Genomic DNA, 13439 nt, shown 5'->3' with positions numbered 1-13439 from the left:
TTGGAGGTCTTGGGGAGATAGGGGTCGTGGGGAGAGATCTGTTGGGACCCAATAAGTGCCTTAGATTTAAAAACACATTAGGTCTTGAATTGCTGTACACTGTTTATAGTTTTTGTCTCCATATTGTGGAAGTTATAGATCCCAGAGGGCTTCTAGCTAACTGGGAGAAGATGTCTATAGAGGTTTAAGGGAGTTGAGAGAGAGAGAGAGAGAGAGAGAGAGAGAGAGAGAGAGAGAGAGAGAGAGAGAGAGAGAGAGAGAGAGAGTTGATCGTGTAAGTGACTTTAGGCAAAGCAGATGGTGGAGACGTAGAAAGATTTACGTCACTTTCATTGCTCTGTCATATGTGTGTTGAGGATAATTATCATTGGTATGATACACCGTGTCTCTCCGGCTTGAACGCACCGCCGCAGTCGCAGTAGCAGGGGAAGGATGGTCTCTTTTTCTCCCCCGAGAGTTGATGAGTCCTTGAGAGCCAGACCATCGCCCCGGTGATAGAAACGTTGGAGCTTTGTTTTTTTTCGTGTGTGCGTGTGTGTGTGTGTGTGTGTGTGTGTTGGCCAGGCTGAACGTTGGAGAAGGACTGAGTGGTGAAAGGAAGGGGAAGGGAGGGAGGCGTCGGGAAGAAGGGGATGCCGGGAATGGTTTTGCCAGGAGGAGGGTGGGCTGTGGGCTGTGGGCATTGTTGTGTCCGTGTGGGAAATGTCTCTGTTGCAGGAGTGGGATGACGAGGGACGTCTCGTCCTTGATGCAGGCGGCCCGGGATGAATTGCCTATTGTCTTGCGTGTGTGTGTGTGTGTGTGTGTGTGTGTGTGTGTGTGTGTGATATTTGCTATCTGTGTGTAACGTTGCGGGGGAGAGAGTTTACACTCAGTGTTGCCCCGTGCCTTAATCCTCTCTATGTGGATCATATCTCCACTCCTATACACACACACACACACACACACTCACACACACACACACACACACACACACACACACACCCAACTGGCCCAGTCCAGGCAGGTATGTGCAGGTATCATGGTCAGCGACGCTAAACACTGCACCACGGAGGCCCATTCGTGTGTGTGTATGTGTGTGTGTGTGTGTGTGTGTGTGTGTGTGTGTGTGTGTGTGTGTCCTCCCTGCACGTCACATACGTTATGTATAGCATTATGACACCGGAGTAACGTCGGTAGCGGCGGTAATTATAAGGCTTCACCGTAGATCAGGAGGCCTTCCTGCTGAACGGCCAGCAGGTGTGGACCCCACCTGCTGAGCCAGGGTGGTTCATTGTCTTCATCATCGGGGAAAAAAAAATCAGATTAGAAAAAGGTCAGAAAGTTGGTGGAAGGTCTTCGTGTTTTTTGTACATTTCTGTCTCGTTTGTACACATTTCTCTGTTGTTATTATTCCCATTTTCTGTATTACGCCCATTTTCTTTTATTTTCCTATTTACATTACGTTTTCCTTGTTATTTCCATTTTTATTGGTATTATGCGCATTGTCTTTATTTTCCCATTTACATTACCGTTGTCCTTGTAATTACCATTTTTTTTACATTATGCTCATTTTTTTTTATTTTTCCCATTTTCATTACGTTTTCCGTGATATTCCCATTTTTTTGTATTTTGCCCATTTTCTTTATTTTTCCATTTTCATTACCGTTGTCCTTGTTATTCCCATTTTTCGTATTATGCCCATTTTCTTTACTTTCCCATTTCCATTACGTTTTCCTTGTTATTCCCATTTCTTTGTATAATGCCCACTTTATTTTCCCATTTCCATTACCGTTGTCCTTGTTATTCCCATTTTCTTATATTTCTTTTGTTTCATCATCTCCTGGTTTAATAAACCAATGGCATAAGGAGTCGGTCGGGGTTTGAATGACGTTTTCTGTCGAGGTTTAAGATTATGTTCTAATCCTGTAAGGCGTAAAATGTCTCATCTGGACGCTACCTCGCTCATGCGGGAAGTAGCGAACGTGTATGAACGAAGAAATAATGCCGAAAAAAAAAACATACATTCATAGGCGATAGCCATGAAATTCACAAGCAGAAGAGAGAAAGTACAAGAAGAGAGAAGAAGAAGATGATGATGAAGAAGTTGAAGAAGATTAAGATGAAGATAAAGTAGAACAAGAAGAGGATTGGAATGAAAAGACGAAAAGCTGTATGTTTGATCTTTGAATGTTCATGGCCGTCATGATTGATAATACAATTTTTTTTTTTCTGTTGCATTTCAGTGGATGTCGTGTTCTCGTAATTACTGTGCTCATCCTTTGCTGCTTGCCTCTCGTCTCGTCTCGTCAATTTCTCTTGCTCTCCGTACTGTTAAGATCCCCTCCCCCCTCACCCCCCCCATGGAGCAATTCCCCACACCTCCCCACAAGGTCTGTATCGCATCCCCTCCCTCCATCTCCTCCCCTCCAGTCAACACCACTGTCAGTCATCCTGCATTAAACTCCCAAGGCTCCGAGATCCCTTAGAACCTCTCTCTCTCTCTCTCTCTCTCTCTCTCTCTCTCTCTCTCTCTCTCTCTCTCTCTCTCTCTCTCTCTCTCCATTTGACACGGCAACAAATCCCTCCCCCCCCTAAATTTAAGCTGCCATGAACTCTGTCCAAGAAATTCCCTTCCAATAGCCTTTATAAAAAAAAAAAGAAAATGAACATTCTCCCTCCCCCCCAGTCAATATTGCCTGGATCCCACTAGCAAACCGCCCTCCTCTTCCCCCTTTCCCCCCCCTCAACCTTCCCAAACCCTCAGAAAAAAGAAAGAAATCCCCCCCCCCCAGTCAACGCTGCCAGGAACTCTCCAACGAACACCCTCATCCTAACCCAACCCCCCCCCCCCCCACCCGCCTTAAAAAGCTATCTATCCCAGTCAACACTGATAAGAACCCATAAACAAACCACCTTCCCAAATCCCCCTGAAAAAGAAAAAAAAAAACCCATCTACCTCATTCAACACCGCCCGGCGCTCTCCAACAAACTCCCTCGTAAATCCCTCACACAAAAAAAATAGGGGGGGAAAAAAATTGACCATCTAAATAGACCATTTCCTCCAGCGGAGTCTCCAGTTCTTGAAGACCCGTGGTCTAAATAGACCATTTCCTCCAGCGGAGTCTCCAGTTCTTGAAGACCCCGTGGTCTAAATAGACCATTTCCTCTTGCAGAGTCTCCAGTTCTGGAAGACCCGGGGTCTAAATAGACCATTTCCTCCAGCGGAGTCTCCAGTTCTTGAAGACCCGGGGTCTAAATAGACCATTTCCTCTTGCAGAGTCTCCAGTTCTTGAAGACCCGTGGTCTAAATAGACCATTTCCTCCTGCGGAGTCTCCAGTTCTTGAAGACCCGGGGTCTAAATAGACCATTTCCTCCAGCGAAGTCTCCAGTTCTTAAAGACCCGTGGTCTAAATAGACCATTTCCTCTTGCAATCTCTCCAGTTCTTGAAGACCCGTGGTCTAAATAGGCCATTTCCTCCAGCGGAGTCTCCAGTTCTTGAAGACCCGGGGTCTAAATAGACCATTTCCTCCAGCGGTCTCCAGTTCTTGAAGACCCATGGTCTAGATAGACCATCTCCTCTTAACAGACCACCACCTCTAGGATGGTCTTCAGTTCCTGAAGAACTGTGGTCCCTACAGATGACAACAGTCAAGGACGTGGCCATATTCATGGCTTTACCCAGCAGCCTCGCCTGGTGGGCGTGGAACACCCCCTTTTCTTTTGTTATCGTGTCTTTGAGGCTTTTAGTACCAAAAGAGGAGGGTTGAGGTTGTGCTATCCTATTAGCCTTGATGGCCACGGCGACGGGCTAGCCTCTGCCCCAACACCACATCAGCGGCGGAAAGAGGGATAATAAGGCGATAAGAGCGATAGTAAGGCGATGAGAGAGATAATAAGGCGATAAGTGAGATCGTAAGGCGATACCCGAAGAAGTAGTACTCGTTGGCCTTAAGCAGATTTAATGTCTTCGGACTTCGCTAGTTCGCCTCTTCTTTCTCTTCTTTTCCAACTACAGTCGTTTTCCATTTTCTTCGTCTCCCTATCCTATATATATATATATATATATATATATATATATATATATATATATATATATATATATATATATAACTGTCTTTGTCTAGAGTGATGTGCTTTGTATTTGTTCTTTGTTGTTCTCCTTGTATTTGTTCCTTGCTGTACCCCTTGTATTTGTTCCTTGCTGTTCACCATGTACTTGCCTGGTGATGTGTACCCTACTAGGGTGAACAAAACATGAGTCGCTGGTAGTTATTACTGGTGACTTATTGTAAATGGCGGCGGTATTCGAACAGGTGTCCTCGTATAGCCTTGGCTGTTGTAGCCAGTACGCTGCACATGAGATGAATGACGTAATCTTGTACAACGCTAATGGTTGTAAACTGGAATGAATTTATTGTTCTAACTTACAACAGTTTGGAATAATTAGTGTGTGTGTGTGTGTGTGTGTGTGTTACGAAGTGCATCTAGAAATTTTATCAATTTTCTGATATATTCAGTAACAGTGTAGAAGGTGTCCAAGCGATTCCTTTATTCATTTTCGTAAGTTCTTCAGTAGTAGATGATAATGTATTTGCTCGTTTAAAGCGAGGTGAAATGTAAATGAAAAATGTTTGGATTTTTTTTTTCTTTTCGAGTGAAGAAGACATATGAAAACACCTCGAACGTTCTGTTGTGGTTTTAGGGTAATTTATCGTAATATATTCGAGCGAAAGGTACTCTGTATACTTTTTGAAATATATATATATATATATATATATATATATATATATATATATATATATATATATGGATATATGGACATGATATACCTTTGTTATATCTTTTCTGTTCTTTTGTCATGCTTGTTCTCTGTTTCCCATTTTGGAGAGGTAGCGTTAGGAACAGACGACGTTTTAATATGTTAGGGAACAGGGTGTTCATATGGTCTCTTGTGTGATGGTTAAACATATGGAAATTGTAGAGGTCCTTGAGGTTAGCAGAGGTAGTAAAGGTCGTTAGGTTAGTAAGGGTCGTAGTTGTAGAAAGAGTTAAGAGGTAGTTAGGGTCATAATGATGGTATGAGTAGCAGAGGTGTGGTAAGGTAAGTATTTTTATATTTCTTTCAAATTTCGTCTTTTTAAGAATTGGTGATCTTATCAATTCTGTCATGCTCTTCATTGCTACGGAGACTTAATATTTTTTTTTTCGTTCTCTATTTCGTATCACTTAAGAGATTGCAAACAAGTCAATTACACTGTTGCATGTGAGTGTAAGTGTGTTGTGGAGGTGAACGATGTTGACCAAGTTGCCTTCAAATGGAGTAATGCAGAGTAAAGCAGTATGTTCAGAGTGCACCTCTGTTTTCATCAATATGACCAAGAAGAGGAAATATACACACTGGGTACAAGAGTGAGGTAATTCAGACATCAAGATTGTAACTGTCCAACAAATACAAAAAATTCGACTTATCAACTTCAGTCAAGGGGAAGAATCATATATTTTGTTTTTTCAAGTATTTTTCCCTTGTGGGTTGCAATAATGATCATCCGTTTTCAAAGTCTGAGGGTACTCGACCATCGTTTGGCCATTCCTAGTGACCTCGGTCGCGTATCTTCCTCCCAGAAATGCCCAGGTCAAGCTAGGTCACCGTGTTCCTCACTGTTCAGTACCCAGGTCTCTCTTTTGTCCCTGGGAGACGTCATAGACCCGAGTGCGCTAAGTGTTCCTCCAGCCAGGTTCGTGTCACGACGTGGCAGTGGAGGTTACTCAATTTCTATCCTCGTCATTCATCCAATTTTTCTTTTTTTTTATCTTTTGATTTCCCCGGAACCTCTTTGCGATGGCCTGAAATGCGTTCGGCGCGCGCGCGCGGGGCAGACTTCCATTCCACGACTCATTCTGAGGACGCTCTTGAAAACTCGTGTCTTCGTTGAACGGCTGTGATCGCGAGGCGAAGAACACACGCCTCTTCTGGAGTCCAGCACGACCAGTTGGTGGGAACTCCTTTAATGTGAGGAGTGTACATTACGTCTTGTGGGTTTTGGATGGCTTAGAGTATTAGGAACTCGAGGGACAGATTCTGGAATTTTTCTTTGACTCGGGGTCTTCCAGCAGCCCCAGTTCATTATGAGGTTGATGACAGTGGACTTACCTGGGCAGCTGGAAACGTCGTTTTGTGTTCAGATACCCTGGGTTGAACCGTCTCCTCCAGGACCCGTCTCGAACGTAGGTAATGTCACGCCCTGGATCAGCTGTTCTCGCTGGATGGACATCGAAGTGCGTGAGTATTTTGTGGATCACACACACACACACACACACACACACACACACACACACACACACACACACACACACACACACCTCTTCCTCCTTCTTGTCCAAAGAAAAAAGGCCAATGGCTTATGGGTCACCTTAGAAAAAAAGACCATTTGTGGTCACTGTTGTTCAGAATGTCTGGGGTCACCACCAAAAAAAGAGGCCATTTGTAGTCACTGTTGTTGAGAGTGTCCAAAGGAGTTGCCAGATTTTAGCAGGTGTTGTTCATATGAGGTAGATGGCATCAAGGAAGAGTATTCACTGTACAGCAGCACTTCTTTCATTTCAACTTGTAAGAATTCATGAAATGCCTCTAGTTCATCAGGATCATGCTCTTTGCTCCTCGCAGTTTTGAAGACGAGGCCTGACACGTTGTAACACTGCACAGTGGGATCACTTTTTGAGACACGCTGGACAGATTGCTTCTCACGAATTCGACACCAGTGCAAAGCTATCCCTGGAGGGAGTCAGGTTCCAGGTGTCTTAGCTTGATCCAGGTCATCCAGCGGGTTCATTCCGTAAGGCTGGTCAATCTCACGCAAGAGTCATTTGAAGTGAACTTGAATTGGCGACTGTCGGTGGCTGGTTTTCACCTGGTGTGTAAATCGGCGCCATCACCCGGGCATAGAGTCACAGATTGGGCGAGTCGGTGGCTGAATGGTACACACAAAAGGTCAGCGTTGGTTGTAAGTGGAGGAATATTGCCTGGATACGATACAGCAACAGCAGCAGAAAAGATTGGAATACTTGATGTTTCCCCCAATATATTTTTCTTGCCTTATCTCGACATATTAGTTGCACAGGAGGAGCGATGGTCGGTGACCTCCCTCCCTTACCACTGGAACGTCTCACTTAGCCTCCTCACCAGTCCATTGTAGTAATTCATTTATGTTTTCCCCCCAACACGAGACTCTCAGACAATGTGTGATTAATGACCTTCCCTCGTGGTCCACAATGTCATATATATATGTATATATATATATATATATATATATATATATATATATATATATATATATATATATATGACCTTGATTAGGGCCTTATATGAACGTGCCGTCTCAACTAACATAAGAATAAAGATGACCTACGGGAGTAATCATGTCGAATGTGTTTTATTAGAACCCATGGAATTGATGGTGCAGAATATATATATATATATATATATATATATATATATATATATATATATATATATATATATATATATATATATATATCATAGAAATTGCAGAACTTCCCGTGCAACTCAAGTCATTGCAAGCGTGCGTGTCGGTGGGTGACATTAATCTTAAAGACTATAAAAAAAGAGAAAATATTCCGCTACGTATATAACCTAGACATATGACTTGAGGCAAGTGTTGCGCGCGGACATTATGTACGTTATCTTAATTAAAACTTTCGTCCTAAGTTATTCCCTCCCCGCGTTACGTTTATTTGAAGGTGTGTGGGCTTCACCTTACATATGACAGTCATTTCTTACAAAGCTTTGCCCATCCCACCCAAAAAAAAGAGAGGCATTTACGAGAGACGGTTCATCGTGTGGGTATTTGCCGGACGTCCCTAAAAGTACACATTTCATTAAAAGGTTTGTCGAAAGTTGCGAAAATTGCGTTCTTTTGAAATGGTCATTCTGGTTTGTTGTTGCTCGTATGTTAAGAGGAATAGATAGATAGATAGATAGTTATGTAAATAGTTGAATAGATAGATAGATTAGGTATAAATATGTCTTTTGCATATAGATGATTTTCTGGTCACCAACATGTTTTTCATGTGTACTTCTTGTCTCGTCTTTACAGGTAGGTAAGCACTGAGCAGCGCCACGGCTGTGACAGCGGCGTGACTGGTAACTATAGACGCTGCAGAAGCATCCCCTCTGCTGTTGATGGTGGTGGAGCAGAAGAACTGGGAGGTAAGGAGGGGGGGTGGGTGAAAGGGGGAAGGGGTTGGAGGTTGCCGTTGGTTGGGGTGGATGGATGCAGTGGGGTGGGGCAGAGGTGGCTCAGACTCGTGATGAGTTCGTTATTTTTCTATTGGATGGTTACGGGACAGGGGGATGGGTGTCTGAGGTGTTCCCACACGGGTTGTAATTATACCCTCATTTGTCCAGAGGCGTGGCTTAGCGGACACGGAGTTACAGTGCCTCCTCCTTTTCCTCATCCGGTGACCCGACACGAGGGTGTGGCCTCGGAGGTCACTCCTCTGGCACCAGGACGGTGATTCGTTCCAGGTCATGACCCCATTAGGGTAGACAGACGCATCCGTATCAGCCAGGGATCCCTGGTTATTGCTGTGTGTGTGTGTGTGTGTGTGTGTGTGTGTGTGTGTGGTAACTTTGAGTAGTTGCTGGGGTGGCATACATGATCAGCCCCCCCTTCCCCCTGGGCTAGCCATAATCATCCCCCTGGGCTAACGCTGATCATTCCCCTGGGGTAACGTTAATCAACCCCGTGGAGTAACTTGGATGATCATCCTTCCCCACCTCCACCCCGGGTTAACCTTCACAAACCTCCCGTGGGGTTACGTAACTTTAATCAGAGTCATTTTGGCGGGGGCGGGGGGGCAATTTTGACCATCTCCCCTGGGGTAACCTTGAAATTCCCTCCCTTCCCCCGTGGGCTAGCCTTCATCAGAATCTTTTAAGGGAGGGTTAATCTTGATCAACCCCCATGAGGTAGTAAACATGATTTATCCTCCCCTGTGGGAGGATGGTAAGCCCAGAACGGTCCCAGTTTATCCTCGACACGAGGTGTACTCGTAAGCCATCATCATATAAGTGGTCTGAAGGCATTCGAATGGCAGTCCCGGATACTGTCATGATTTACAAGAGGGTTGGGTTTGTACCTTGGCATCCTCTGTGGGATTAGGTCCCATTTGGGATCCAATGTGGAGATGGCGCAACGCTACTCTGTTGGGGGGAACGTGTTATACACCTCACAGATAAGTAGATCAACGAACACACACGCTTATTTATATATATATATATATATATATATATATATATATATATATATATATATATATATATATATATATATATATTACACTTGACTGTCATTTCGGGCGTTTGCGAGGTAGCGCCAGGAATAGACGAATGAAGGACGCATTCGCCCAACATCCACTCTCTAGCTGTCATATGCGATGCACCGAAACCACAGCTCCCTGTCCACATCAAGGTTCCACCGATCTTTCCATGGTTTTTTTCCGGTCGCTTCATATGCCCTGGTTCAGTGCATGGATAGCACGTCGACCCCTGTATACCATATCGGTCCTGTTCACGCCTTTCACCCTCCTGTATGTTCAGGCCCCGATCAGTGAAAATCTTTTTCACTCCATCCTTCCACCTTCCAATTTGGTCTTCCGCTTCTCCTTGTTCCCTTCACCTCTGACACATACATCCTCTTTGTCAACCTCTCCTCTTTCATTCTCTCCATATGTTCAAACCATATTAGCACACCGTCTTTAGCTCTCTCAACCACATTTTATATTCCCATACGTCTCTCTTACCCATTTATAACTTACTCGACCGAACCACCTCACACAACAAAGTGTTCTCAAACATTTCTGTAGTGTCACTTGAAGGAATCCCGCTTTGGAGGATTCCATCCTTTTTTTTTCCCTTGCATCGGATCATAAGGCAACCTCAGAGCTGCCGTAGCTGCACAAAATGTAATCCCGGAGCTATATATGATACGAACATGAATGTATATAACAGTAGACTAAATAGACTTACTCTCTTCAAAATCCATTTCCCAGAACCGGGCGTACGGAACGCCATCTTTAAATCGGTTTCGTTTTTGTTTTTCCACACAAAATGAGACTATTATCCAGGTTATCAGCGTCTCTCTTCACTCATCCTCACACAGGGCTTAAAGTATAGGTAGGCAAAGCGTACCTGTGGTCGTATGGGGTACTTGGCACAGAGCAGAGGGGAGGAGGAAGCGAAGGAATTGAGTATATATACACTGGATTCGATAGCATTGACGTAGGACGTTGACAGACGGATAGATAGATAGATGCAGGCCTTTAAAGAATAGAATAGAAATCCTCACGTTGTTGGTTAAAGAAGAAAAAAAGGGGTACAGGGACAAGAGGGTTTACTTACACTGAAGAGAGTGGGATTACCTTCAAATAGTATAGAAAACGAGGATCATAGTTCACCATGAATAACAAGGAGTATGACCCACAGAATGTATGGCCATTGGTTAGAACACGAAAGAGCTTCGTAGTACATTCGTGTACGGTGTTTGTGATACGCAAGATGCGCAGAGAATCATGTTGGCTCCTTATCACCATATCATGTCGCATCTCCTCGTCAGAAATTACTTTTAAAGACAAAAGATAATTCTTAGAAATTATCCTAGCTCTCTCTCTCTCTCTAGGGAAACCACTCGAAACAAAATTGTCGTCGAGGTCCCATAGCGTAGGAATTGATAGCTTTATGAGAATGGGAACATTTTTATGTCATATCGTGCACCCACGTCACTACGGAATCTCTCTTTGTGTGTGTTGGTGTTCTCAGAACGCTTACAGTTCTGCGTAAATGGACTGTGTGTGTGTGTGTGTGGCACTGGGAGGTCCGCAGCGACACCTGGTAATACTGAAACCCAGATCGTACACACAGATATTTCGTTATGGTGGTAGATACGTTGTGTTTGTGGGTGGTATTATCTTATTATTAGCCGTTGTTGCCATGGCATGGTCTGTGATTGCCGATATATATATATATATATATATATATATATATATATATATATATATATATATATATATATATATATATATATAGCTTTGTTGTGTACGTAATAGTCTCTGATTGCTACAACGTTGCAGACCTGGTACAAACAAGTTTACTGTGGCTCCAAACGATTAAACTGCGGGGGTGGAAAACGAGGACGAGGGACCTCTCGGTACGTTTTCCTCGGGGGGTTACTCTGGTAAATAACATTTCACGCAATTCGGTGACTGTTATTACATCTCTTCAGTGTACTCTTTTTATGCAGTATCATTTTCGTCGTTGTGTTTTTGTTGGTCTTGTTGATGAATATCCTTTTTTTTTCTATCTTTTTTTCGTTTTATTGTCGATTATATTTGGTTATAGATTATATTTGGTTATAGATTATTTTTGGTTATAGATTATATTTGGTCAGATTATACTTGATGAGATTATATTTTGGTTATAGAGTATATTTGGTCATAGATTATACATGGTTTTAGATTATATTTGGTTTTAAATTATCTTTGGTCACAGATTATATTTTGGTTATAGATTATATTTGGTCATAGATTATATTTGGTTTTAGATTACATTTGGTTATAGATTTATATTTGGTTATCTATACCACTTGCCTCCTCCGCTACTGACGAAAGAAATAGGGAGACCAAAAGCCCCACGGAGAGAGAGAGAGAGAGAGAGAGAGAGAGAGAGAGAGAGAGAGAGAGAGAGAGAGAGAGAGAGAGAGAGAGGTTCTCAGAAACATTACATCAAAGGTTACTGGAGATGTGGTTGGGATATTAATGCTTCTCGGAAACAGTAATGACTTTCAGCGTCCAGTTCTCTACAGCTGTCGACCCAACACAAGTTTTCCTCAGGTGTTCAGAGGGCATGATGATTTTGAGACCATTTTCTGTACATGTGGCGCATGGAACCTCTATTTTTCTATTTTTTTTTTAAGAACGGTGGAGTATAATGTGGTGTGTATGTTCACAGTGTTCGCCACATTTTCCTTTTCTCTGGAGGTAATTTGTTGTTTGTGTGGCGGCTTCTACATCAGAGATCCTTTTTTTTATGACTTTCTCGCGTTTAGAGCATACTCTCATTTCACGTCGCTTTCTTTGATGTTGGAAGAAAACGGGAAGTTAGGGTGAATACAGAAAACGGACAGTCATGCATCCTAGCCGGCTTTTGTGTCTTCTCATTTGTATACCAAGAACTATTTTTCTATTACTATTTTTTCTATCTCTGAACATTTACAGTTCCACTTTGTTTTTTTTTTTTTACTCCCGATTTTCCCGAGCATTCCTTCTTGGCATAGTGTGGTCGAAAACGGGGAGCGGGGGATGATTCGGGATAGGGTTACGTTGACGAACGAAATATGGACGTCATGTATCCGGGTCCTCACCACCTGTCCTGGGGCGCTGATCTATTAGCCTCGCACGCGAGATGGAAAGGGGGAAGAAGAAAGGAAATATATATATATATATATATATATATATATATATATATATATATATATATATATATATATATATATATATATATGTATTATTTATCTATTCATTTTATACTTTGACGCTGTCTCACGCGTTAGCGAGGTAGTGCGAAGGAAACAGACGAAAGAATGGTCCAACCCACCCACACACGTACATATACATACCTATACATTTCAACATATACTTACATATACATAGACGTATACATATATACACATGTACATATTCATACCTGCTGCCTTCATCCATTCTGCCGCCACCCCGCCACACACGAAATGACTCCCCCTTCCCCTCCCTGCATATATATACATTATATATATACATATATATATATATATATATATATATATATATATATATATATATATATATATATATATATATATATAAGAGGATGTTTAACATATACAAGTGTTCACATATATACCTAAAGCATATACATGGGGTGTTAAAAACATACACAGCTGTTCACATATATGCGTAAAGCCACTGGAAGAAGGGAGTCATAAGGCGGGAGTATCGTTGCACAACCGCTGAACCTCACCTCTTTAGAGCTAATCTTCAATTAAACATTTAGAAAATGAAAATGACTCTCTGGTACTTATGTCCGACCCTCATAACGTTTAGGATGATGCAGGTAATCTTAGGCTGCGCGTGATCATATTTGGCTCTATATAAACCCGCGCCGGGTGCGGAAATACGATTGTCTTGATCTGCACGAAGGGGATGTGTGTGTGTGTGTGTGTGTGTGTGTGTGTGTGTGTGGAGCTCAGCGTCACCCTTGGGTGCCAGCCAGGCCAGAGACGCTGGTCTTATAGCCCCTCTTGATCACATCACGTTAAAGATGATATATAGTATGGTCTATTTTCGTAGTGTCGGGAGCGGGAGGCTGGAAACCCTCCCCTTCTTGTATTTCCATTTTTAAAA

The sequence above is a fragment of the Panulirus ornatus genome, chromosome 3 (assembly GCF_036320965.1).
Source record: "Panulirus ornatus isolate Po-2019 chromosome 3, ASM3632096v1, whole genome shotgun sequence".
In the NCBI taxonomy this organism is placed as follows: domain Eukaryota; kingdom Metazoa; phylum Arthropoda; class Malacostraca; order Decapoda; family Palinuridae; genus Panulirus; species Panulirus ornatus.
This window is presented reverse-complemented; position numbering follows the sequence as displayed.